This window comes from Carassius carassius, chromosome 19 (assembly GCF_963082965.1).
Source record: "Carassius carassius chromosome 19, fCarCar2.1, whole genome shotgun sequence".
In the NCBI taxonomy this organism is placed as follows: domain Eukaryota; kingdom Metazoa; phylum Chordata; class Actinopteri; order Cypriniformes; family Cyprinidae; genus Carassius; species Carassius carassius.
In genome coordinates, this window is record NC_081773.1 from 27,798,346 (window position 1) to 27,825,635 (window position 27,290).

The 27,290-nt window shown below is 35.6% G+C and overlaps 1 long non-coding RNA gene and 1 pseudogene across 1 annotated transcript in view; both read left to right on the top strand.

The window, feature by feature from the left end:
• The window catches only part of LOC132094797 (uncharacterized), a 75,779-nt gene extending 48,771 nt beyond the window's left edge, over positions 1–27,008 (top strand). Inside the window, exons 2-3 of the long non-coding RNA XR_009422401.1 lie at positions 5,736–5,865; positions 26,757–27,008. This is a non-coding gene — a long non-coding RNA (uncharacterized LOC132094797). The remainder of the gene's footprint in view (positions 1–5,735; positions 5,866–26,756) is intronic.
• On the top strand, positions 6,260–6,385 carry LOC132095685 (U2 spliceosomal RNA; annotated as a pseudogene).
• Positions 27,009–27,290: the final 282 nt, after the last annotated feature.

Below are 27,290 nucleotides of genomic sequence, written 5' to 3' on the forward strand. Positions count from 1 at the left end.
CATAGAAAGTTTCAATCTTACATACCCCAAATTTTTACACAAGAGATAATTTTATTTAATAAAATAATAAGAAATGTTTATTGAGCACCAAAGCACCAGCACAATGAGAATGTTTTAAAAGGATTGTGTGGCAATGAAGGCTGATATAATGGATCCTGAAAATTCAGCTTTACGATCACAGGAATGCATTACATTCTTAAATATATTCAAATAGAAAGCAGTCATTTTAAAGTCTAATAACATTTCACAATATTACTGATTTTACTTTATTTTTAATCAAATAAATGCAGCCTCTGCAAGCATAAGAGACTTTTTTCAAAATACTGTAGTATATGTTCTCTAGCTCTTCTATTCTTACAGCTGCCATATTGAATCTGACACTTTCTCCTAATAATTTTCTTCATGTTTATTTAGTCTCTGACTGGATTCAGCACTTATTTCCAAGATAATGAGGTACAAAGACAGGGATATGGCTTGATCCAGTCATCATTTTCAGCTATAATCCTACCTTTCACCTTCTCTCTTTCCTTTATGAGGTATGTGCAGTGAAGATCGCTTCTCTTCACTGAGCAGTTATTATTAACTGCAGTGACAATCACCTTTCCAGACTCCCACTAGTGTGTTTATACTGAGTCTCAGGTGGAAAACTCCTGGTGTAAGTGAACGTAGTTCCTCATCAGTGAAGCGATCACAGAACGATACCTCATCTCACAAAGGGCTATAGACCCATCTATCACTATCACAACTCTGATGAGTGGTAACTTCAGTTATGATTAATCACAGTGGCCGTGCATATACCAGTATTTTTTGCTGGAAAGTGAAATTCTGAAGAATATGCAATTTAATTAACATAAAACCTATATATATATATATATATATATATATATATATATATATATATATATATATATATATATAGGACCATGATGGTGTAGACACAAACACAGGTATAGACTATCATTTGGCCCTTTTTGTGGCCAAAAATATTTACATATCAGACTGGTAGAGTGGAGACCATCTGTCAAAGTACTGTATATGCTGATCTCCACAGAGACTCTTGGCCCATAGCTGTTTCTTTCATCACCCTCTCTGCCATCAGTCTTTCTGATAGACACAATGACACTGAATGTGTGTGAGTTTGTCTGGAGTGGATGTTACCTAGCAACCTTTTTTTTTTTAAACAATAGGCTTTCTTGCTATATACTGGTCACACTTTTCTTATACTACAACTACTACTTGATCAGTATCTTGATTGATTTTCTAATCAAAATATTTAAACATGATCAGAAATAAGGTTTGGTTTTGCTTTATTTTTCCTATACCTCTGCAAAGTTCTTTTCATTTCTTTAAAAAAACAAAACAAAACAAAACAAAACAAAACAAAACAAAACAAAACAAAACAAAAAGGTTATTGACACTTTTAAATTCCCAATTCTGATTAATATATATATATATATATATATATATATATATATATATATATATATATATATATATATATATATATATATTTATAATTTTTTTTTTCACAATTCTGAAATTTCAATTCCGAATTCTGAGGAAAAAAGTCAGAATTGTGAGATATAAACAGAAGTTGTGAAGAGTGTGAAGAGTTTATACCTTGCAATTTTTAATATAATATAGTTAATATCTCACAATTCTTACAGTATATTTGCTATATTTGGACTTTTCTTAAATGTCTATTTCATATTCTGTGTTTGAATAAATAATGCTAGATTTATTATAAAAACAAGCTTTTTGTTCTGAAAACAAGAAGCATTATTTTGTTTTATGATTTTATGATATATATATATATATATATATATATATATATATATATATATACTTTTTTCAGGCATGTCTTCAAGTAATATGATAGACAAGAGTGTTTATTAAATATTAACCTCTGTTAATACTTTTATTCCGAATAAACAATAATTTTGCTAAATAATTTATATAATTGTTGCTACGCAACATAACATGTTGTCTTATCAGAATGTGCGGTCACAGGTGTACATATGCATTCATATATATATATATATATATATATATATCAGTGCTTAGAAACAGCTTCCAATTCGGCTTGTTCGATCAGAATGTCATCTGACTGATCAAAGTTTTCATTTTTACCTGTTTACTCTCTTACTATAGACACACTTGGCCCAAAGACTGCAGTGATGTTTTACATTTCCTAAGATATAGAGACAAGGCACAAGATGTCTAAAACAAAGCCACCTTCATTTCACCCTGAAAGATATCCTACCAGGAGCCCATGTCTGTGGGCCTGAGAAAGAAGCCAGTTCTTTTGTGTGGAATCAGGGCTATGGACAACATTACCCTCATCCTTCCTCTCTACAGAACAATAGAGCTGGCACTGGGCTCACCACTCACACTAGAACCCAGTACGCTAGTTTCACAAGAAGGACTGGAACGCAGCCATAATTCCACTTTGTAAACTATGACTCACCACAGAGAGCAGCTTCTCTTCAATAACATATGCAGCGATAAAGCACAGATTAATTAAATTATGCTATGGGCTCTGTTTGCTAAAGGATTCCAATAGGACAACTTAACTAATCAAACACCAGTACAATTCTGCCAAATAATACATTGGCAGTGATTTTTCAGTGGCCAGTACAGTTCCTTCCTTCCTTATATTAAAAGGGTCATATGATGCAATCTCAAATTTTCCTTTCTCTTTGGAGTGATACAAGCTCTTATTGCACAAAGAAGATCTGTAAAGTTGCAAAGACTAAAGTCTCAAATATTAGAAATATTCTTTAGAAAAGTTAAGCGTTAACCACTCCTTCCTAAAATGGCTCATTGTAACACGCCCCCACATGTCTACGTCACGATGTGGGAAGATTTGCATAACACTGCCCAAATGTTCATGCAAAAAAAGAAGGCATACCTTTTATTCTCACTGTTGCTGACCAGTGCTATGTGGTGGAGGAGACACTGTGTTTCATTGTGAAAGCGAAGCTACTTTGTTTGGTTTTCCAAAAGAGGACACATATAGAAATCAGTGGTTAAGTTGTATTTACAACACTGTTCCAGAACAGTTAAACCTAAATATTCAGATGTGTGCAGCGAATTTTATGGTCGATGAGGACTGTTTCCTGAACCTGTAGCCTACAACGCGTCTGTGGCACAAAGGCTGTTTCTATAAAGTGAGGCAGTTCTAACTTTGCAAGGACAGTCTGGCGCTTCTGACTAACAGCTTATAAGTAACGTTACATTTTTTATGTTTAAATAATTTTCCACTGAGGATTTAAACCTGAGTTTTGACCGGTGTATAGTAGGCTTGCTGTGTGTCGTTTCTCTGGTCATAAATGCAGACATAGTTTTATGATTACACAGCGCGATACGCAACGCAATGCAACGTGTAAAAAGACAGTATAAGTCATTATAATCAGTAATTATGTCCCCACTGGATGCTACAAATGCCTCGTTTGTAATGGGTTTTGTTGGTTTCGTCTCATCTTGTGATGTCTAGATCGCGAACAAATGGTTCTATTTAACCAGATATTTCTTAGTGAACTGGTCGAACCAATTCACTAAATCTAACTGAATCATTAAAAAGAGTTTGCTTCTACAATATGGACTAATCCACAAATTACTTATAGGGTTAGTTCACCCAGATAGCAAAATTATGTAATTAATAATTTACCCTCATGTTGTTCATAATCCGTAAGACCTCCGTTTATCTTTGGAACACAGTTTAAGATATTTTAGATTTAGTCCAAGAGCTCTCAGTCCCTTTATTGAAGCTGTGTGTACGGTATACTGTCCATGTCCAGAAAGGTAAGAAAACATCATCAAAGTAGTCCATGTGACATCAGAGGGTCAGTTAGAATTTTCTGAAGCATCGAAAATACATTTTGGTCCAAAAATAGTAAAAACGACGACTTTATTCAGCATTGTCTTCTCTTCCGTGTCTGTTGTGTGAGAGAGTTCAAAACAAAGCAGCTGGATATCCGGTTCGCGAACGAATCATTCAGTTCACCAAATCGAACTGAATCGTTTTAAACGGTTCGCATCTCTAATACGCATTAATCCACAAATGACTTAAGCTGTTAACTTTTTTAATGTGGCTGACACTCCCTCTGAGTTCAAACAAACCAATATCCCGGAGTAATGCATGCACTCAAACAGTACACTGACTGAACTGATGTTAAGAGAGAACTGAAGATGAACACCGAGCCGAGCCAGATAACGAACAATAGACTGACTCGTTCACGAGTCAAGAACCGGTTGCATCGGTTTTCGGACCACCAGTAGTTCTTTCAGACAGTTCGATTCAATAAATCGGTTGAAGAAAACGGTTCACCGGTTCTTTTGCGCTCGACGTAATGGCGTCATGTGCGATGATTGCCCTTGATTCAAGCCTTCGGTTTACCCGCGCTCATAACACTAGCACAGAATCAGTTCAGAATCAATCACCAAAAGAATCAGTTCAGACGCCCTGTGTGTCGGTCTGCTTCACGCTGAATCACACATGCGCAGTATCATCAGCTCCTCGATTCTTCTTATCTGGCTCGGCTCGGTGTTCATCTTCAGTTCTCTCACACAACAGACACGGAAGAGAAGACAAAGCTGAATAAAGTCATCGTTTTTGCTATTTTTGGACCAAAATGTATTTTCGATGCTTCAAAAAATTCTAACTGACCATCTGATGTCACATGGACTACTTTGATAATGTTTTTCTTACCTTTCTGGACATGGACAGTATACCGTACACACAGCTTCAATGGAGGGACTGAGAGCTCTCGGACTAAATCTAAAATATCTTAAACTGTGTTCCATAGATAAACGGAGGTCTTACTGGTTTGAAACAACATGAGGGTAAGTTATTAATTACATAATTTTGCTATCTGGGTGAACTAACCCTTTAAGTTATTCGGTTTCTAAACATGCCTTACACTTCCTCTGATGCAAAATAAACCAATATCTCGAGTTATTCAGTTACTCCTGACAGTACATTGACTGAACTGCTAATAACAACCGATGATGGGATGTGCACAAGCAGAGCAGCTGGACTGAGACTTGTCCTTCTGGTAGACGGCATGACAGTTTGTTAAGGGGCGTAAAATGTCTGTCACACGCTTGAGGCATTTGGTCAATCACAACACACTGGATAGCTGGCCAATCAGAGCACACCTTGCTTTTTCAGAATGATGAGCTTTGTAAATATCGTTCCGTTTCAGAAAAACCAGGTTATAGAGGGGAAACAATAATGTACATTATATGGAAAATAATGTTTTATAAAATAATTGACAGAAAGCAGCTTGTATTTTTATTTAATATTTACTTGTACATGAATAGTAGTATACTAGTATAGTATAAACTCAATAACTGAGCACTTCTAAAACAGAATGTGACAATTGAGAGGCTACAACATTATTGTTGGAGGCATTATACTGACTCTGAATATATGGTTCATTGCCAACCAGCTTGAGGGACCAGAAGTTCTACATGCTTAAAGAATGATGTTTGGCAGAAGCCGATTAAATGATTTGTGGCTGACACTGGAGATTCCATAACTGCTTAATCATATTGTTTGCTTTACATGGCAATTTTGATGGGTTGGAGTATTTGTTTGGTTCTTCTAGTTTTGCAGAAGTGACAGATTTGACCTTTAAGTGATTTAAAATTGTGGTGTGGTCGAATTTACATTATGACGTAAGCATCAGATGTAAAAACATGAAGTAAAGGGCTTTATTTTTCAATTCCAGGTTAACACAGTTACTCTGATAAGAGTGCCAATCATCTATGTAAATTGCATACAGTATTCCTGGGGGAAGTCACATTTGCCAAACGAATCGGCTGTTTGATAGACTGCTTCCTCTGTTACCACAGCGACCGGTAAGCAAAGGCATCTTAAGTTTCATAGCGTTGTTCAGTTGCATTATTTCACTGGGGACATTGTGCTCACTTATGGAAAAACATAACACCTGTGTAATATAGCAGTGAGATTCCTGTCTCATACTGATTTATGCTCTGTGTTACTCAAGTCTTTTAGCAGCTAAAAATCAAAATCTCTATGCCACGGATGATTCAGAGTGTTCTGTAAATTCTCTGGGCATTTGAATATATTTTGCATGGTAGATGCTAAACATTATTTATAGTTGTTATATGGAGTACTGATAGATCCATAACCACGGCAGATATTTAGTTTAGAATGAGATTTTAAAATTGACAGAAGCAATCAAAGCAGAATAAAAGAATCAAGGAATGGCCTTGCAATGTATCTTTCTTTTTCGCTTCTCGGGCTTTTGGCTAAGATCAAGTGTAGTATCTGTTCTTATCAGTTTAACATTTGATATGTCCCCTATCCGAGGGAAGTCGTTTGCCTAATGGTTAGAGAGTTGGACTCGCAATCCAAGGGTTGTGAGTTCGAGTCTCGGGCCGGCAAGAATTGTAGGTGGGGGGAGTGCATGTACAGTGCTCTCTCCGCATTCAATACCACGACTGAGGTGCCCTTGAGCAAGGCACTGAACCCCCAACTGCTCCCCGGGCGCCACAGCATAAATGGCCGCCCACTGCTCCGGGTGTGTGTTCACAGTGTGTGTGTGTGTGTGTGTGTGTGTGTGTGTGCACTTTGGATGGGTTAAAAGCAGAGCACGAATTCCGAGTATGGGTCACCATACTTGGCCGTATGTCACGTCACTTTTTTTTTCTTTTAAGTGGATTTAAGTATTAAGTATTTAGCAACTATATTTTCTGCTCTATAGATATCAATATTTCTGTAGGCCAGTAAATATTTGTTGGTTGACCAATAATCCCAAATTTTGCTATTTTGCCAGTATACTTTCAGATATGATTACAAATTAGTATACTACACATACTGATTAAAAATTACATGTTCTTTCAGTAATGTAATGTAATCAAGATAACTTAGATAATGTATTTATCTATGCATTTATTTATACTAAATAACCAACATCAGAGAACATGTCAATGTGTTTTATAAATTATCGAAATATGAACTTTAAATCTCAGAAGGCATTAGATGAACCAAAAAAAAAAATTTAGGGACAATCAATAGATTGTTAATAATTAACTGCTAATAATTGAATTATTTGAAAGTCTACAACCCATAGAAAAGTAATTTAAAAGTAAGAAAAAAAATGTTGATAACATACTGTGCAAGCTAAGCTGCTGATAGCATACTGCTACAAGCTAAACTGTTATTAATCATGTAAAAAAATTGCATGGTACATGCATAATACTGAGCTAAAAACAACAATTTAATTCATATGAATTCAATTCAAGTTTATTTGTATAGTGCTTTTTACGACACAAATCACTGCAAAGCAACGTTACAGAAAATTACGTTTCTACAATATTTAGTATTAGCTTATCAGTGGTGACTGTCAGTTTTTGTGCATATGGAAAAACAATAAAAAAAAATCAATTAAAGACGTAGTCAAACAGATGATTAACAGTATTCACAGCAATTATAATATGATGCAATCACACTTATAGCAAATTTTGGTAGTTCTGTATGTTCTGTAAGTTCTATCAGGGTTAGCAGTTATAAAACAGTTATAAAATTTACCTGACCTAAATATTTACAAAATATTGATGCATGAAAATAAATACTACAATAATAATTAGCACCAGAGAATTATCAAAGAACAATAGACATTTTTTTAATTAAATTTTGTTACATTGTGTTACATTAATGCATTATTATTGTTATAAATTAGAATTGTAATATTATAATAAATTAATAACTATACTGAATATGCATGTGAATGAGATGGACATATCCTTTATGGAAGAGACATTCCTATAATCATATTTTCACAAACCAAAACAAGTAATACATATGCTTTTATTCAAAATCAAATGTATAGATAAATTGTTTGTGCTCTGTAACTTATTATTATTATTATTATTTTATATACATCTTTGAGTGTTACACAAGATCTGAGTAACTTGCTTGGACCAAATTCTATTGAAATCAATTGTGAGTCATATTTTGTGTTTACTGTAAAGCGTTGCATAGATTTTCTTTCTGTGTAATGGGTGTCTTGGCAGTAGACAGCAATGCTGCTCTCTGGGTTTTGTAACAGAGCCAATGTATTCGAATGATGCCAGTCTTGTACCTTCAGAACATTGGGCAGTCTGTTTGTTCTTTGTCTTTTACTTGGCCTATAACTATTTTTGCAGATTTCACAGATTTAATATATATGCCATTAAGTATGGATCTTCATGGTTAATAATTGACATGGGAACAGTATGATTGCTCGGTAGAACAGTTATTTTCAGAACCATAAATTCCAAAGTGCAATGATGTGTAAACTGTCCAACATGGAGGCCCTGCTACCTCAATACTAATAACAGCTCTACAGATCAAACACTTTAAATGAGCCCAGACTGCTGCCAAAAGGCTGTAGGTACATCATAATTATGAACCATGATTTGATACTGCATTATTCCTCTAGGATGTATCTAAGGATGTACAGAGAAAGTCAAATCTTTAAATGCATATATTTGCTAAAAGATTTCTGCATTCAGGAGTACACTAGCATATTACTGATTAACATGCATGGATTAAAAGCCACAAAAGGTCCAGTTTCATGTTTTTTGAAGGGACTTTAAGGATCAGACTCTATTGAAATCAAGTCCCGTGCACATCGCGTGAGTAGCGCTGCTTGAATGAGTTGCTACATATGCAAAGCATTCCAAAACAGTTACTTATGGGGTTCCATTTCAGTTACGCTGCTACTTATGTAGGCAGTAGACAGCAAGGCAGCTCACTTTTTGGAACAGAGCCAAAAAGCCAGAGAGAGAAAATGAACTCAGCATACAGAGAAACGAACAGATCAAGTAGAGATCAGAGTCCTCGGAGTGTTTGAAGACCTGTTCACCTCTTTCAAAATGCAGAACAGCTGTAATGATGTCAGTATGCATTGAGTGGAATATTCCAGATTCAGCATGAGCATTCAAGTATAAATCTGTGTATTCAGGTGTGCTATGTGAAGTTAGAGGAATAAAGCAGGCAAGCGGAGGGGAGTCTTGTCTCCGGGCCAGTTCCACTCTGGCACTGCCCTCTTCCCATGAACCCGAGCCCCAGAAACAAAGTGGGGGGATTATATTATCTTCCTCTTGACTCGTGAGGATACACTTTCAATCGCAGCTGCATTGCAAATCCAGTTAGTAAAGGATAGCAACATGGAACAGGGATAGTGCCTTTTTACGATTGTTTCATGTCAGACTTGCAGTGTGTGACTAAATAAGAAAAACTGACATTGAGAAGAGTGAAATTTACATTAGATTGCCTTGTCTATTACACTGTAACGTCAATTAGATATAAGAATATACTATAATATAGTATGCCTCATAAAAAAAATAATACATTTCAAAATAAATTGATATTATGAAAAACATGATTTAATTAAAATTTGTAACATTTACATTTTTTTAAAATGTTCAGATAGACTCTGGAATGTATGTTATTACACACATACATTAATTATATAATGTAATGTAATGTAATATAATATGCTGGCATATTATTTGCAGCATACGTACAACTCATACACATTTTTAAATCTCCGAAAACTGGTTAGGAATTGAATTGCCAGAACCTTTTATGGTTATTGTTATTTAAATAGTAGTACAGTCTCATTACTTCAGGCAAAAAGACATTACAGTAAATAAAAAAGTAGCCAAAAAATATATATATATTATTTGGCAATTTAACAAGCTAATTTAATTGTTTCGTTAATGGTAATTTAAAGGGATAGTTCACCCCAAAATGAAAATTCTGTCATTAATTACTCATCTTGTTGTTCCAAACCTGGAAGATCTTTGTTTATCTTCGGAACACAGTTTAGATATTTTTGATGAAATCGGAGAGCTCTCTGACCCTTCCATAGACAGCAATGGAACTGTAATGTTCCCAGGTCCAGAAACATAGCAAGGACATCGGTAAAATTCCATGTGACATCAGTGGCAGAGAGTATCCAAGAACGTATTCGACGTAATCAGCATTCTTTATGTTCGGGGGGGAAAGCGTGAGTATGAACATAATCTATGTAATTTAACTCAGAGTAGAAGAATTATTGAAGAAAGTCTTTTTTTTGCACACAAAAAGCATTCTGGTAGCTTCACAAAACTGAAGTTAAGCCACTGATGACATATGGACTTTAAACTGATTTCCTTACTACGTTTCTGGGACCTGGGAACATTACAGTTGCGTTGCTGTCTATGGGAGGATTAGAGAGCTCTCCAATTTCATCAAAAAATATCTTGATTTGTGTTCTGAAGATGAACGAAGGTCTTTCGAGTTTGGAACAACATGAGGGTAATTAATGACAGAATTTTGGGGTGAACTAACCCTTTAAGTAAATATATTACTTGTTTTCAAAGTTGATTTAAGGGCTAATTTATTTAAATATTTATTTTGTTAACTATATTTATTTATTTATTTATTTACTTTTTGTTTAGAAATTGATCAAATTACTCAAAATTAGGGATTTTAATAAATAATTTAGGTCAATTGGGGCTCAGCTAAAATCAATCATTGTCTCAATTATCAGTAAATGATGTTAATAATTTGTCTGATATAGACCTTTTTAATGGCAAATTTACTTTTAGAAGAAATCCAGATGTGGTTTGATGAAAGTAAAGTGAAGCCTTTGGCTGAATTTAATTATCATCAAGGCTCAACAAATATGAAACATTAGTACAACACTGTTGATGTGGTAATGTAATAACGTGTTTCTCTGATTTTTATTTAATGATTTATTTATTTATTTGCATTTGGTGTCTCAATGATTCTGAACAGTCATCAGAAGTCACATTTAAATAAAACATATTTAATATATATATATCAGTAGATGTGTACAGTTATACACCACAATCAAGGTCACTATGAGAGAATTGCTATACACTTAATTAAACTAGAAGTTCACAGATATGGATTGCATGAATGTAGGGACCTTAAAGGCATCCAGATTGTTTATTTGACCTCACTGTTTGTTCTAGACTAATTGAATAATGCTCAAAAATTAAAACAGAATTGATGTGCCATTGCAATTAAACATCTGACCATGACTTTGCCTTACTTTTTTCAAATTCAAGATTTTCCAAACAGTCTCCACTAGAACTTTAGTGTAGGTACCAAATCCCTCATTCATTCCTTATTAACTATTAATAAGCAGTAATTAAGAGTTTATTGAGGCAATTGGACATCTTTACTGGATCAATTTAGTTGTTTCAGTTTTAAAGGGGTCATATATTGCAATTTCAAGTTTTCCTTTCTCTTTGGAGTGTTACAAGCTGTTTGTGCATAAATACGATCCCTAAAGTGACAAAAGAAAAAAAAGTCTCAAACACTAAGAGATATTCTTTATAAAAGTTCAGACTCATCCACGCCCTCCTAAAACGCCGTGTTTAAACACGCCCCCACATGTCTACATCAATGTGTGGAATAATAGGGCCAAATGTTCACACAAAGAAAGAAGACATAACTTTGATACTCCCTGTAGTACTGTTGCCAATGCCTCCATGTTGTGGAAACACTGTGTGTTTCATTGTGAAAGCAAAAATACTTTGTTTGACCTTCCAAAAGAGGACACAACTAGAAATCAGAAATCAGAAATCAGTTAAGTTGTATTTACAACACTGTTCCATAACAGTCAAACCAAAATATATAGATGTGTACAGCGCATTTTATGGAGGAATGTTTCCTGAACCTGGGAGAGAAGACTACAATGTTGGCTGTGCACAAAGGTTGTTTATATAAAGTGGGACAATTCCAACTTCGCAAGAACAGTCAACTGCTTCTGACTCACAGTCTGTAAGCATGTTTTCATATTTAAAAAAAAAATTGCCACTGACGATTCAAACGCAAGTTTTCAACAGTGTAGAGTAGTGCTTGTTATTTGTCATTTCTCCGATCACAAATGGATTCCTGGTTTTATGTTTATGTTGCACGATATGCAACGAAATGCGTAAAAAGACAGCTTAATATTTTTTCAACCTTAAACCGCACGAAACACATCAAAGTACACCAAATAAACAAAATAATATTCTTTTTAGCAATGTCATACGTATGACCCCTTTGATTGTAACACAGTAAGGTTTATGTTCATAGCAGATGGATAGATGGATGCCAACGGACTTAATTAATAATTTAATTTGTTTGATTTATTATTTAATAAGTATTTATTTGTTTTAAGTTAAAAAATAAATAAATAAATGAACTAATACATGAACTTATAGCTTAATATTAAGTGTTAAGCAAATAATCTAAACACTGTAATGCAATCAAGCTGGTTTTATCAGAGTAAAAAAATATGTTCCCTAAAATATCCATATGGAAAGCCTGTGTTCATGGGCAAAGTCTATGTAAGTGTTATTAGATATTCGACTATGTGGCAACAGACAGCTAAACCGTCTGGGTTCTTTAATGCAATTTTAATGTGATCCCAGCTATTCTCAGAGCTTCGCCATGACATCATCCATTTAAATACTTATGAGGTCGTAGTTTCTAGCAAACCCCCTCAAGCACCGCAGGTCCATTTGTATTTCTCTTTAAACAGGCCCACGCTGTGAGACCGAGAGAATAATAAGGTCAATTTTTTATGTCCATTTAATTGTCAAAGCAATTTCTGCAGTCAGATGTTTGCTTGTGATACTATCACACGATGAAAGGTTTCCCCAGAGGGGTATCGCAAAGGAGGGGCGTGTTTGTACATACTCTCACTGCCCATCCGGTAACGCATGAAGTCAGGGTGTTCTCGCAGACTGGAAGCCAGATTCACAAAGACAGCTGTCCTTTGACCTGGACGAGGCTCCATTAAATTAATACGGGTGAAATCTGCAGCTACGTCCCTCTCGTGCGAAAGAGCCATTTCTTGTATCTAGGTGGTCTATTTGCAATCGCTGGCAGCGTGGAATAAAGCAAAAGTGCCCAAGAACCCGGGTTTGACTCACTGGGCCAACTGTGCAGTGTTGAATAACAAAAAAAAGAAAAGAAAAAGAAAAATAAACTTTTTATTAATGTGAATATTTTCATTATCCTCATTTTATTTACAACTCTGGAACATCTTTTTTTAAGTGCATCACATTTGCTATCACTTTTTTCGCATTATATGTTATTATTATGTTATATTCTCAAATATTACCTAAGTGAGATCCTTATTGACTCTCATGCTAATCAAATGCATTAGACAGCGATTTATACAGATTAGTCACTATCAAAAAAAATATTTAACAGTAAAACAGCACAAATGACCAATCAAAACTGAAATAAATGAATCTGATTTGTTATATTTCTGAGCAATAAATAAATGAAAATAAATGTTCCTCTTTTTGTAAAAGGGTAGCTTGACTAACAACTTGAAACGATGAGTAGTTGGCAAACTACAATTTGAAAGTAGCTTCCCAAAAACAGCAACTGTGCCAGTCTCACGCAGAGAGTGTACAAATGCTAGGCACTGACCCAGGCCTTTCAAAAGCAGACATCCTAACGCTTGGCACTCATGCGGTCCAGCAGTAGCAACATTATACAGATTGTCTGTTCTCCAGTACTGCTACAAAGGGAAGACTGTTGCAGTAGATAGAGTGAGCTATTTTCCTTTGTTGATGCTGATGCTGTAAGTTTTGTTTTTTTTGTTTTTATGAGTTTAATTGGGGTAATCGCATGAAAATACATATAAAAATTTAACTATTATTGGGTGCCAGACTACTGCAAAATGCATTTTAATTGGCATGCATTAAAACAACAAAGGGGCATTTAATTTTTCTAGACTAATATTCTCACCTTTTAAGTCTTGTTTGTTAAATTGGTCGCACAATGTGTCAATAATATGTCAAGAACGCTTCATGTCGTTTTGAAGGAATAGTTCACTAATGAAAATGTACTGAAAATGAACTCTCTCATGCAATTCAAGCTGTAGATAAGTTTGTTTCTTCATCCTTACATATTTGGATAAATGTAGCTCTGCAGTGAATGGGTGCCATCAGAATGATCATCTCAATAATCTGCAATGTGCATTCAGTCCATCAGTTAACATCTGCGAAAAGCTGCATGTTTGCAATAAACAAATCTATCAGTACGCCTTCTTTTTTTTTACCTGCAAAGAGTCCTCTGTGTACAATACTGCTTTCTTCATTGAAAACAATAAAATCTTTTTTCTTTTTTCTTCATTGAAAACAGGCGATGGCATCTTTCACTGCAGGAAACGTTATTATGAATTATGGACTTGTGTTAATGACGGATTTGTTTCTTACAGACACCCAGTTTTTGCACTTTACAAGATGTTAATTGATACTTGTGTATTACTGTGATGTTTTTATCAGCTGTTTTGACTCTCATTCTGGCGGCACCCATTCACTGCAGAGGATCCATTGGTGAGCAGGTGATGTGATGCTAAATCTCTCCAAATCTGTTCAGATGAAGAAACACACGCATCTATATCTTGGATGGCCTGAGGGTGAATTAATTTTGACCAAACTTGAATGAGATTTTAAGGCTTTTTAATAAAATCAGTTTGAACTACCTTAATGTTAAGGCTCAAATATCGAAGGAAAAGTGCATTATAATAATTTAAGAGCCTTATAGCAGATATTATTATCTATAGCACTCTAGATTATTCCTCAGGAAATGCTGTTGCATAAAAATGAGGTATTTCAGAGTGAAACTGAATATTCAACAAAATAAAAATAAAAAAAATCTGGCAGAATATGTGTCATTGGTCTGTAAGTATGGTCAAATGTTAATGTTTTGCGATCAGAAGTTTTTTTTTTTTTTTACTTCCAAAGGAAGGTCTTTTTGGACTGGGAAGGAGTTGTTTTCACAGTACAATGAACTCTTATCTCAAAAGAGCAAGGACAATTAGATTTCTCTGGATGTTCATTTAAGTCATTTCAAGGAAATGAGATTTAATAAAACCAACAACAGTATTTCACTGTTTTTGAGTGCAGTTTGGTAGGATTTTCACATAAATGCTCATTTTGAAACCAGCTCATTTAAAGCCTGGGAAAGGGAGGCAGGCAGACACACACACACACACACACACATATATATATATCATTTTTTCCAGGTGAACTTTCACAGTGGTTTGCTTAACAAATTACTATCTCAGTGTACAAAGCCTCGGCAAAAATGTCTCACTTTGGCAGAGTCCTTCATTGTTTTTGTTACGGTCAGAATACCAGTGCGGATCTCAGCGGATTGAGCCACTGTAAATATGTACTAAATAAAGAGCTGCTGCTTGGGTTGAAGGGTTGCAATCAAAGAGCAGAGAGAGACAGAGAGAAAAAGAGAGAATAAAAAAAAATTGCATTCCTCTGGCTGGCCTAAACCCTCTGTCCGACGGAAGTACTGGGCACTTGCCCTGCTCTCCACTGTGTGCCAGTGACCCTGTCCTGATCCACAATGATTACGTCCAGACTGCAGGGCTCAACCTTTCCTTAGACTGAAGCCACCGGCACACCCACTACACAGGCTCCCACACTCACCCCCTCATATTTATACAACCGCTAACCCTGGATTAAACAGGAATGACCCGCATATGAAGTACTCATCTTAACTGGCTCATCTTAAAGAGACAGTTCAACCCAAAAAATGAAAATCATTGTCATCATTTATTCATCCTCATTTCAAGCCTCATTCCTTTTCTTTTCTTTTCTTTTCTTTTCTTTTCTTTTCTTTTCTTTTCTTTTCTTTTCCTTTCCTTTCTTTTCTTTTCTTTTCTTTTCTTTTCTATTAACATCAATATTACTAATGTTCAGTTAAAAAAAATAATAGTATCTAGTTCTATATAAAGTTATTTCATGTTATATTCTTACATATGACCTAACTGAGATTATTATTGATTCTCATCAGTCCTGATCATCAATATATCAGGATTGTCCCTGTCCTCTTAATTCATCATTCTGTTCACCTGTGTTCCTCCCAATTGCCTCCATGTTATTTAGTTCCAGTCTATTTTATTTTATTTTTTATGTACAAGCTATATAAATGCGAATGCTATTGATTTTTGTATTTTTTATTCTGGTTTTACAATGTAAACTTTTGTACCTTTGCGATGCAAGTGTGCCTTTGTCAGTGCCAAAATTCCTTTGTGTCACTGATTATAAATAATACTAATCATAATAAAAAAAGGTCCATGGTGGGAGATATTTAATTTTGGCCGTTTCCAAAACAAACAGTACCACTGTTTTGGCACTGAAATGTGCTGCTAAGTACCTGCTATGCCAACCTTCATCTGCATACAGTCAGGAAAATCAAAACAGAAATACATCCCTTGTGCTTGTGTGTCTGTTTAATAAATATGTTCTTTATTTTGATAAATATATTTCAATAAATATGTTCTTTTATTTTGGTTTCAGCTACAAAGCTTTTATTGTCAGCTTTGTTTAACACTTTTACCATGTTGTTCTGCAGATTCCTCCCTAAAAATCAACTTCAATCAGGACTTCAAAGTGCACCAAGTCGAAAAGTAAAGACATTTTTTTTTTAGGTGAAACTGTGTTCTTGGTGATTCATACAATGCAAGTCATTGGCTGCCCATCTTTAAAGAAAAATTAATAAATTAACTAAATTAATACCCATGGCTCCTTATGATATATTGAGGAGTTATGCAACGAAATGATCGGTCAGTACAAGAAACTGACCATTATGTACAATATTACTGCCTGTAATCCATAGCCTTGAGCAACAGGAAAAATAGATTCATTTCCACAAATTGGTTCTTTGGACAATTCATTTCAACGAACTGGTTCATTTCACTAGCTAGTGTACATAATCATGCAATGATGTAATTTTTACATAATAAAAAAGGTGTAGAATATAGTAGGGACTATTAGGGACATTTACCTGTCAATGTCCAGCAACTACAAAATTTTCCTAGAATGTCTCTGTGTTGGTACATTGACAAAACAAGTGAATGACATCTTCCTCAGAAGAGTGAGAAAAACAGCAACTAGCTTCAGTGTCTGACTCATAATATAATTACGTTCCAAAGCTTTTTGTGAAACTTAAATTAACTCTTCATATTTAAGGATGGTAAATGTTTAGTTTAGTTTTCTGACATCGCTTGTAGTGATTTTCAAGGGTGTAGAATATGCTATGCTATGTCATGTCCCTATACTGTTATCCACAGACTACTAAATTGTCCGTAGCAATAATTTTGATCAGTGTCTGTTATCTGCCATTATTTCCCCACCAAATTCCAAAATGAATTCATACTGTATATGCCAGTATTTCTAACATATAGATCAGTTCTGCTCCAGTTGTGAACTGCTTCAGATAGTTTCAGTCTGATTTGGTGAGCTGTTTTAACTAGTTCACACACACACACACACACACACACACACACACACACACACACACACACACACACACATAAAAAAAATGTTCAAAAGATTGATTTGTTCACAAATGGGACATCACACCGAATTAAACTTCATAGTCAGATTTATCCCATTTGGAATGCAGGGACATTTTTTTGCTTTAATAGTTTGACATGGATGTATGCCATTTATGTCCCTGCTGCCAATGCTTTATGTTTTGTCATTTTTTTAGTATCTGTTCAACTGTTAAACAGGTCAAAAGTGGTTTAGTCTCCCCACATGCCACTAGCTCATAGCTCATGAGAGCAGTCATCAAGCAAGCCTGACATGGCACCTAAGAAGTCTCAGAAAGAGTCTGCTGTTGAGGAGGAGTATGTTACTGTGAATGTTCTAAGAGAAAAGTTTGAAACACAGAAAATCTTTTTTAAGGACATGATGGATCTTCAGGAAAACAACTTTAAAACGTTTTTACAACTCTTTATGGAAACAACAAACAAGCGAGTTGATGATCTTGTAAAAGACGTCACGGAATACAAACGGAGTTTGGATTACACACAAGCGCAGGTGGATAATCAAGAGAAGAACACCGAGGAGATTGTTAAAATGTGCCGAGAAGCACGTGGGGATATAAACAAAGTGTGCGAATTGACGCCATTACTGGATGGGAAAATCGACAATCTTGAGGCGAGGTCAAAAAGGAACAACATTATTATTGACGGAATTCCTGAATCGCAACGCGAGAGTGAGGAAGAAACCGAGAACAAAGTCCGGCGCATAAATACCGAAAAGTTAGAAATGAATGAAGAACGGATCGAAGTGGAACGGGCCTGTCGTATGGGTGATCCTACAACAGCAGGAAACCGACACAGATCGATAATTGTCACGTTTTTAAGATGGAAAGACAAGGCAGCTGTGATGACCAAGGTAAACAAACTGAGAGGTACGAACATTTACTTTAATGACGACTATTCTGAAGCCGTAAGGTTAAAGCGAAGGGAATTAGTTCCGGTCATGAAGGCTGAACGAGCAAAGGGAAACATTGCCTACATTCGCTATGACAGACTTGTTGTTCATTCTCCCTCCCAGAGGATGACAGGTCCAAATGGAAAGATCAGCTAAGAATGTGGGTTTGAGTGAGTACTCACATGGACTATAGGACTACATACATTTGTATTGAACGTGTGTTAATCTTTAGACACTATTAATGTCATTTCCCAAGAAAGGCCTAAAAATAGCTCATATAAATATTTGTTGTTTAAGAAATAAAATTCTAGACATAAGTAACATGTTAACATCTCATAATATTAATATTTTAGCTATTTCTGAAACTCATTTAGACAATAAATTTGATGATGCTGCAGTAGAAATACAGGAATATAGTATTTATAGAAGGGATAGGGATGTTTATGGGGGAGGAGTTGCCATGTACATTCAGAGCCACATTCCAGTTAGAATCAGAGAAGATCTAATGTCATGTGATGTCGAAATGTTATGGTTACAAGTTCACCTACCCCATTTAAAGCCTATGTTGATGGGATGCTGTTATAGGCCACCAGGGTCTGGCAATCAGTATCTTGACGATTTGGGAGAAATGTTTGAGCGAGCATGTGATGAAAATAGGGAAATTTACGTCCTGGGAGACCTTAACATTGATTTTCTTGCATCAAAATGTTCGCTGAAAAAGAAAATTCTTACTATAACTGGGGCCTGTAATCTGGTTCAGGTTGTTAATCAGCCAACCAGAGAATTTGTTAATAAGACAGGACTTATATCATCCACATGTATAGATCATATTTATACTAATGTAGCTGATCTCTGTTCTAAAGCCGTTTCAATTTCGATCGGCTTTAGTGATCATAATTTGGTGGGCTTATCCAGGAAAACTAAAGTTCCAAAAGCGGGGCCGAAAATTGTATATAAAAGAATGTACAAGGGTTTTGACTGTGATTCATATGTGGAAGATGTTGGAAATATCTGTTGGTCTGATGTCATTCAACAGAAAGACCCAGATACTGCACTTAATGTATTCATGAAATTGTTGGCCCCAGTTATGGATAAGCATGCACCTGTTAGGAGGCTGACTGTTAGAGCTACTGGGGCTCCTTGGGTTGATGAGGAATTAAAAGGATACATGGGTCAAAGAGAAAATGCAAGAGAAGTGGCAAAGAAGTCTGGATTATTATATGATTGGCAAATATATTGTAAATTGAGGAATTATGTTACCAACCTGAATAGAAAGAAGAAGAAACTGTACTATGAATCCAGGATTAATTGTATAAAATATGATGGGAAAAAGCTCTGGAGCACCTTAAATAATATCATGGGTAGGAAGAGTAATTTGATCCCCTCATAGATTGAAGTGGAAGGATCGTTTATAACTAAACCTGTAGACATTGCAAATTATTTTAATGATTACTTCATTGATAAAGTTTGTAAATTAAGGCAGAAAATGCCAACATCATACTGTTAGTCAACTTATTTATGTATATCAGAAGAAATAATGAATGATAAGAATTGTTCATTTAAATTTCGAGAAGTGACAAGAGAAGAAGTAAAACAACTATTATTGTCTATTAATAATGACAAGCCACCCGGTACGGACAACCTGGATGGAAAGCTATTGAGGATGGTAGCAGACCATATTGCCACTCCCATACATTATATTTTTAATTTGAGTCTTGAGAGGAAAGTGTGCCCACAAGTGTGGAAAGAAGCAAAGGTAATCCCCTTAGCGAAAAATGCTCGTGCTGTTTTTTCTGGCTCTAATAGTCGACCAATTAGTTTGTTACCTGTTATAAGTAAACTTTTAGAAAAAATTGTATTTAACCAGATACAAGGTTATTTCACTATGAATGAATTGTTAAGCAAATACCAGCATGCTTAAAGAGAAGGACATTCAACTTGTACAGCTCTTGCAAAAATGACAGATGATCATTATATTGATTACCAAAATATTGTCGGAGCAGTATTATTAGATTTTAGTGCTGCTTTTGACATAATCGACCATAGTTTGTTATTAGGGAAACTCAAATGTTATGGTTTTACACCATCTGCATTAGAATGGGTAGAGAGCTACTTGACAGATAGAACAAGAAGGTGTATTTCAATGGAAGCTTCTCTGAGGTGAGGTCTGTAGCATGTGGGATTCCACAAGGGTCTTCATTAGGACCATTGCTTTTTTCTATCTTTACGAATGATCTCCCACTGGTCTGTAAAAGAGCTTCTGTGTCTATGTATGCAGATGATGTAACGCTTTATATGCCTGCACCAGCTTTAGAGTTGCAAATGGTATTTAATTGGGTTACTGATAATAAACTTGTTTTAAATTTAGCTAAGACTAAAAGTATTTTATTTGGAACTAAATGTTCATTAAAAACAAGGCCCATGTTGGATTTAGCACTAAATAATGTTGCTGTTGAGCAGGTACATGAAGTAAAGCTTCTTGGGGTAACCTTAGACTGTACTTTGTCGTGGTCAAGACATATAGAAGAAGTGGTGAAAAAGATGGGGAGAAATATATCTGTAGTTAAAAGGTGTTATTCGTTTTTAAATCCATATTTAACTAAACATGTTTTGCAGACCCTAGTGTTATCACACTTAGATTATTGCTCTGTGGTTTGGTCAGGAACTACAAAGAAGAATTTAGGGAAACTACAGAGGGTTCAGAATAGAGCTGCTCGTTTAGCCCTTTGTTGTACAATAAGGGCTAATGTTAACAAAATGCACGGCAAACTCTTCTGGTTAACGGTTGATGGGAGGTTAAAAGCATCACTTCTTGGCTTTATAAATAAAATTAATGTATGGAAGACTCCTGACTGTCTGTATAGGCAACTTACTCTGAGTTCTAATGTACATACCTATCCCACGAGGCATGCCGTCATTGGTAAATATATTATTCCAAAATCCAGAACAAACTCAAAACAACGTACAGTGTTGTATAGAGCTATGGTTGAATGGAACTCTCTTCCCGGTCATATTGTTAAAACTCAAAATAATATTGGTTTTAAAAAACAAATAAAGGAATTTTTTATGTTAGCTTATATTAGTAGATAGAGTATATTGTATGTGTTTGTGTGTATGTATATGTGTATGTGTAAGTGTATATGTACATATATGTGTGTATGTATGTATATATGTATTTTATGAGAATTTGTTGTTTCAGTGGATGATTGAGCATTGGTTGTGTATGTTGGTAATATGTTCATTTGTGTATTGATTATGTAGGGTGTTTTTTTATTCGTGTTATATGTTGTGTGTGGACCCCAGGAAGAGTAGCGGATGCATTTTGTTGCATCAGCTAATGGGGATCCTAATAAATAAATAAAAATAAAATACATGCAGAATCATTTGACAAATCCATATCATTCTTGTAAGTATGGGTCTCATTTCCAGGACAGGAAGTGTTTGTTTTTTATTGTTTGGTTTGCTTTTTACATTTATACAATGTGTGCTTATACCATCAGGTATAGCCCACTTTTCTGATGTGTCTGGAGCCTTAATCTCATATTTTTAGTCATATTTGTCAAAAGTGTTATTCACTTTTGTGTGTGTGTGTGTGTGTATGTGAGAAAAACTTTATTAGCAAAAACTACAGAGTGCCTGATTAATATATAGAGGAATCTGGGGGAAAGAAAAGACTATGACATTCCCTTTCATTGTTTTAGTTCATGTTGCTTTTATTGTAAACGGAGTTGGAGCATAGATGACAGATGTAGAAAATACAACTTTTTGCGTTTACTGGGTAAAACAGTCTGAGTAATAATCTCTAAAGAACAATTCTCACCCTGTCATTTCCAAATGAAAGAGAAGCAGTGTGCCGTTTTGAAAATTACCCTCGAGGAGCTCTAGACTGTTGTCTGAAAGGTGAAGAGTTCTTTTATATGAGAACTGAAAGTTGGCTCAGAATCCTGTCAACTCGGCAAGTTCAGTGTGTGACACAGTTCACTAAGTTCAATTTTCGGTTTGAGGATGATGTTTATTGAAGTGTCAACCATCCACAGGAATGGAAATGAAAAACAAAAGGCACTTTCCAGGAAAAGGGCACAAAAAGGGGTCTGAAACTCTTAAATTAAATGGTCAGTTTTGTGCTTAACCTTCAGACTCTCAGTGAAATATATTTTTGAAAGTGAAAATATATTTATTTTCAACCACCATATACCACTATATGTTACAAAAAATACATTTCAGAGACAAGAAAATACATTTCCAATCTTACAGTAGCCTACAATTAGGGTAATTGTGGATGAAACAGCTTACTAGAATATGTGTTACAAATGTTATAGATAAGTAATAACAATATTGATATTTTAAATATGTATATAGAAATATATATGGTAGAAAATGTGCTTTGAGAAATACTTTACATTTTTTGTATATTTAAAAATAAATGTTAAAAAATGTGTTTGAAAATGTATGATTTTGCCATATGGGATGCTTGCAGATTTTGCATAAATTAAGCGATTACTCAAAAAAAAAGTCAGGCTTGTTTGTGACCAAATGCTGGTTTGAAGTTTTTTGAAAAACTTATTTTTACGCATAGACAATAATAAAACATTTTTGATAGCCTAATTATTTTTATAATACTCTTAGTAACTTGGTTGAAGGATAAGCTAAAATAATGCATTTCTGTCAAAGTGATCATATTGCATGATTTTAATTTGTATACATTGAAGAAAATTGCATAAAAGACTCCTGATCTGAATCTGTCGACCTTTTTAAATGGGGAATGCACATTTTAATGTGTTTAAATCTAGCTACATGACTTTCTAGGATAATTTTAGATAACAGGATCTCTGCCTCTATGGGACACTAACAAAGTAGGAAAGTGGCAAAAAAGAGAGTTTGGCTATAAAGCACATTTATCAAGTAGCTCCATAACCTGTGGCTGACTCTGAGCTTAGCACCGTAACAAGGACAGCTTGTTTTGTTTGCACTGCCCACTTAATTCATGGTTCCAACGTGTGACCATACATTACAGTATATTTTGAGAATACAGCTGGCTGGCAGGTCTGGGTAATCTACGTCAGAGGTAGGAGCGCTGAACAATTTTGATGCCTGTTGTGTTCGACCACACGCAAACATAGAGTTATTAAGATGACAGGATGACAGCAGCCAGCAGCCATACATTACACAAGTTTATTAATTAAATGTCTCGATCAGGTTGCATGTGGTACATTGAATGTGGGTGTACATTTCAAGAAGAACTGTAAAAATAAATAATATGCTGGATATTATTTATTTTTACAGTTCTTCTTGAAATGTACACCCACATTCAATGTACCACATGCAACCTGATCGAGACATTTAATTAATAAACTTGTGTAATTGATATTAAATAACACATAGCTCAAATAGAAACCTTGAGGTAGCTTTGCTGTAAGCGCTTGCTGTATATGCATCTATATTACTTTAAGGCAGGCATGAACTTGATCTTGTGTGTTTGCTTCTTGTCAGGCTGAAGTGATTCAGAGCGAGTGCAGGCTCAGTTGTAAATAAGCCTCTGGCTACAGTCAGTGCTGCCAGTATGCAGGAGGATACCTGCCTGCCAGACAAGCCCCTGTTAAACTTTAACCTAAAGATGGAATTGAACTAGGGCTGTCACGATTTCAGATTTGTCACTACACAATTATTACAGCCAAAAGAATTCACAAAAACAAAATACCATGATCTTACTAAATAAAAAATAAAAATAAACAATGCTGTCTTAACCATCTTTATTTAGCTTCTTCTCTTTTTTTTCTGTTTCTGCCCAATTAACAAATTATAGTCTTCTTATATTCACATTTATAATATTCTTCATATTAATAAAACTATTATTAATAAAAATTTTCAACGTGAATAATAATAAAAAATATTCAATATTCTAATCTAGAGCAGCAAAACAGCAGTTTTAGAATGATTTCTGAAAGACTTACACTGAATATATATATATATATATATATATATATATATATATATATATATATATATATATATATATATATATATATATATATATATATATATATATATATATTCAGTGGAATATATTATTCCTAACCATGGCCTGCAGGCATTCCATAGCGTAATGCCGTTCAGTATACATAGAGCAAAAACAGAAACAATAAGGGAAAGAATGAAAACGTTAATTTGTATTGTCCACATACTGAAACGTTGGATGGCACGCATAGACACCCCTCTCCGTCCGCCTTGTGTCAGAGCAGTCAGCCAGTCTCAGCCCAGAACATTAATGCACTCCAGATAAACCACAGCAAATAGACCACAGCAAAGGCTTGACGAAATGTTATATAAAGCCACAGAAAAAACACCTATTTCTCGAAGGCTGCAACTGTATGCTGCCATCAAACAGAATTTAGTGTGTCTAACGTTTTATGGGTCCCAGCAAGTGGTCTAACGGGCCACGGGGGTGGACCTGCTGAGCCACTGAGTTGCAGTGTGTTTTAGGTAAGACTTTTTTTTTTTTGTAGTAGTAGTAAGTAGTAAGCAAGTTATTTTACAAGTCTGGGAGCAACAGCTGTACAAGACTTGCAATACATTAAAACCTGTGCCAGTAACTACTATATCCAAAAGGCATTATGCACAGAACATGCCGTCTCCTGAGGCAGTGACCTCTAAACTCGTTTGCAGATGGCTTCCAGGGGTGCTCTGTTATTCCATCCTCCACGCTCCCTATTTTTGCACTTGTCAATAGGAAGAACTCTATATTCGTTTCTAGAGTTTCCAGATTCCATTGCGTTAGTTTCCTAATAACTTATGAGAAGGTGTCTTGAATATAAATGTTTTTGTTGTACTGATCATGCAGATTTTCATTTTTTGTTGTTTATATTTAAAATATGTGCCGTATCCAGTTCAATCAATTTGTTCCGGCAGAAATGAAGGCCTCTGTGATCTCTCAAATCCATGCGAATCCAGCAAACACAGAGTTTACAGGATGCCGATTTATTTGTGAGAAATAGCTTTGTTTTGGTCGGAAACGTCAAAACAGCGGTTAGATCGCTCCTCGCCCGCTCCCTCAGAGCTCGGGTAAAAATAAACCATAATCTAGCGGGGGCAATTGGTGGATGCATGTGTGGATCATATGATGAGATGAGAGACAAACTACACCTTAATGTTCGAACCTGACCGGTGTTTAAAATTCTTTTCCTGTGACACTGTAATGTAATGCAGGGGGACCAATCAAGAGCTTATTATACTACATTCATCTGAGTCATTATCGCTGTAATCAGTATTTATACACAAGTGGCTTTCTCGCTCGCTCTAACGCTCTCGCCCTCTCCCTGCACTTTGTTGAAACATGCAGCTCTATCTAGATCTCATGCATGAAAAGAGATCTAGTTCCCTTTGTCGAGGCTTGTATCTCTCCCAGGTCCCCGAAAGCTTGTTCGAGCATTACATCATGTGTTGGAACAAAGACAAGCTGGGATGGGCTGGGTAACGGGAAGGGATGGAGGCTGGGCTGGTGCTGAGATCAGGTTTTTGGGAAAAGTCATGGGAAGTTGGGGAGGGGGGGAAGGAAGTAAAGAAAGAACAACCTAAATTAGTGTGGGAGCAGATGGAAAAAAAGGATCCCTCACAAATCCAGGTAAAGCTGGTTGGTGAAACAAGCTTCTTTTAAAAGCTTCCACACTGAATTTTATGAGACCTGGACATGTACGACCATTTACACTCAGATATTCCACAACCGAGCTACATGATCATGGGTGGACACAAAGTGGATGTTGCATTTTCAAGATGACGCTGAGGCTCAAACGTCAATGGGGCAGACATATTTTCAAAACAGAGCAGACAATTAGTCGGTTTTTGCACTCCTGTGGTTTGCTCAGAGGAGGCTTTAGATTAATTTAAGAAGGTTAAACATGACAGCCAGGAAACATGTTTAGACTCCAAACCCTACTGAAATACAACACTTCATGAGATTTCTTTGTCCACAATTTAATAAGCTGCTAATTAAATGTGTTCGATCAATTTTAGGTCAACATCATGAATGATCTAACCAAAATGTTCGATCTTTCAGCAGAATTACAATCATTTTTCACAATAATGGTATGTATTAGATTTCTGATTCATAGCTGATTTCTTATAATTGCATCAATCTGATTTTTGGATTCGATACAACATTTTTCACAGGATTATGATAAGATGATTAGTAAATGTGGCTTGAGGCTTATACCTTTGACTTTTTTGATTTTATTATTTGGCATCTACACAGGCCAGATTAATTTACGCAACCACAGGATTGTAAAACAGCACTGGTATTATCAAATATTTTTTATGCATGTCTCAATGTCCCAGTCAGGAGGGTTAGATGACAAGAATGGCCTTGTGCACTTGACCTGTGAGGCTGTGTGTGTGCATGTTAGCCTGCCAGCATATGCATGCCTCATTCTGGGATTGACTTGACGCTCTTGCAGATACTCAAATTTCTTCATAAATCCTAGTGCACACCACCTCTGGGTTCCCCTGCACCTGGCACTGGGAGATCACGCGCCACATGAACCCTTAATTCCAGGAATGATGGCCTTGTGGGATTCAGCCTTATCGGAACATGGGACCTCTTCGGGTTGCCTCTACAAAAGCCACCAATCAGGTAATAATCCTCTAATGCCTGCAGAGCTAATCAGCCTCTACGCCAGCGCCCGCTGCCAGGCCTCTTTGCTGCTGTTGGCATCGGGTTCTGGCTGAAGTTTCCAATGGACTTGACAGCAGCAGAGCTTGTAGGATCATGCTTGACCTATGCAAACTCTGGTTTCTTGTTTTGTAAAACAGTTCACTCAAAAATGAACATTCTATTATTGTCTACCCACCATTTTGTTGTTCTAAATTACTTTCTTTCTTCAGTGGAACACAAAAAGTTTTGTAAAATCTTAGAGGTGCTGTTTTTCATACAATAAAATTAATAGGAATGGGGGATTGAGGTTCCAAAAATGACAAACAACACCATAAAAAATATTCTATAGGAATTTTGTGTTCTA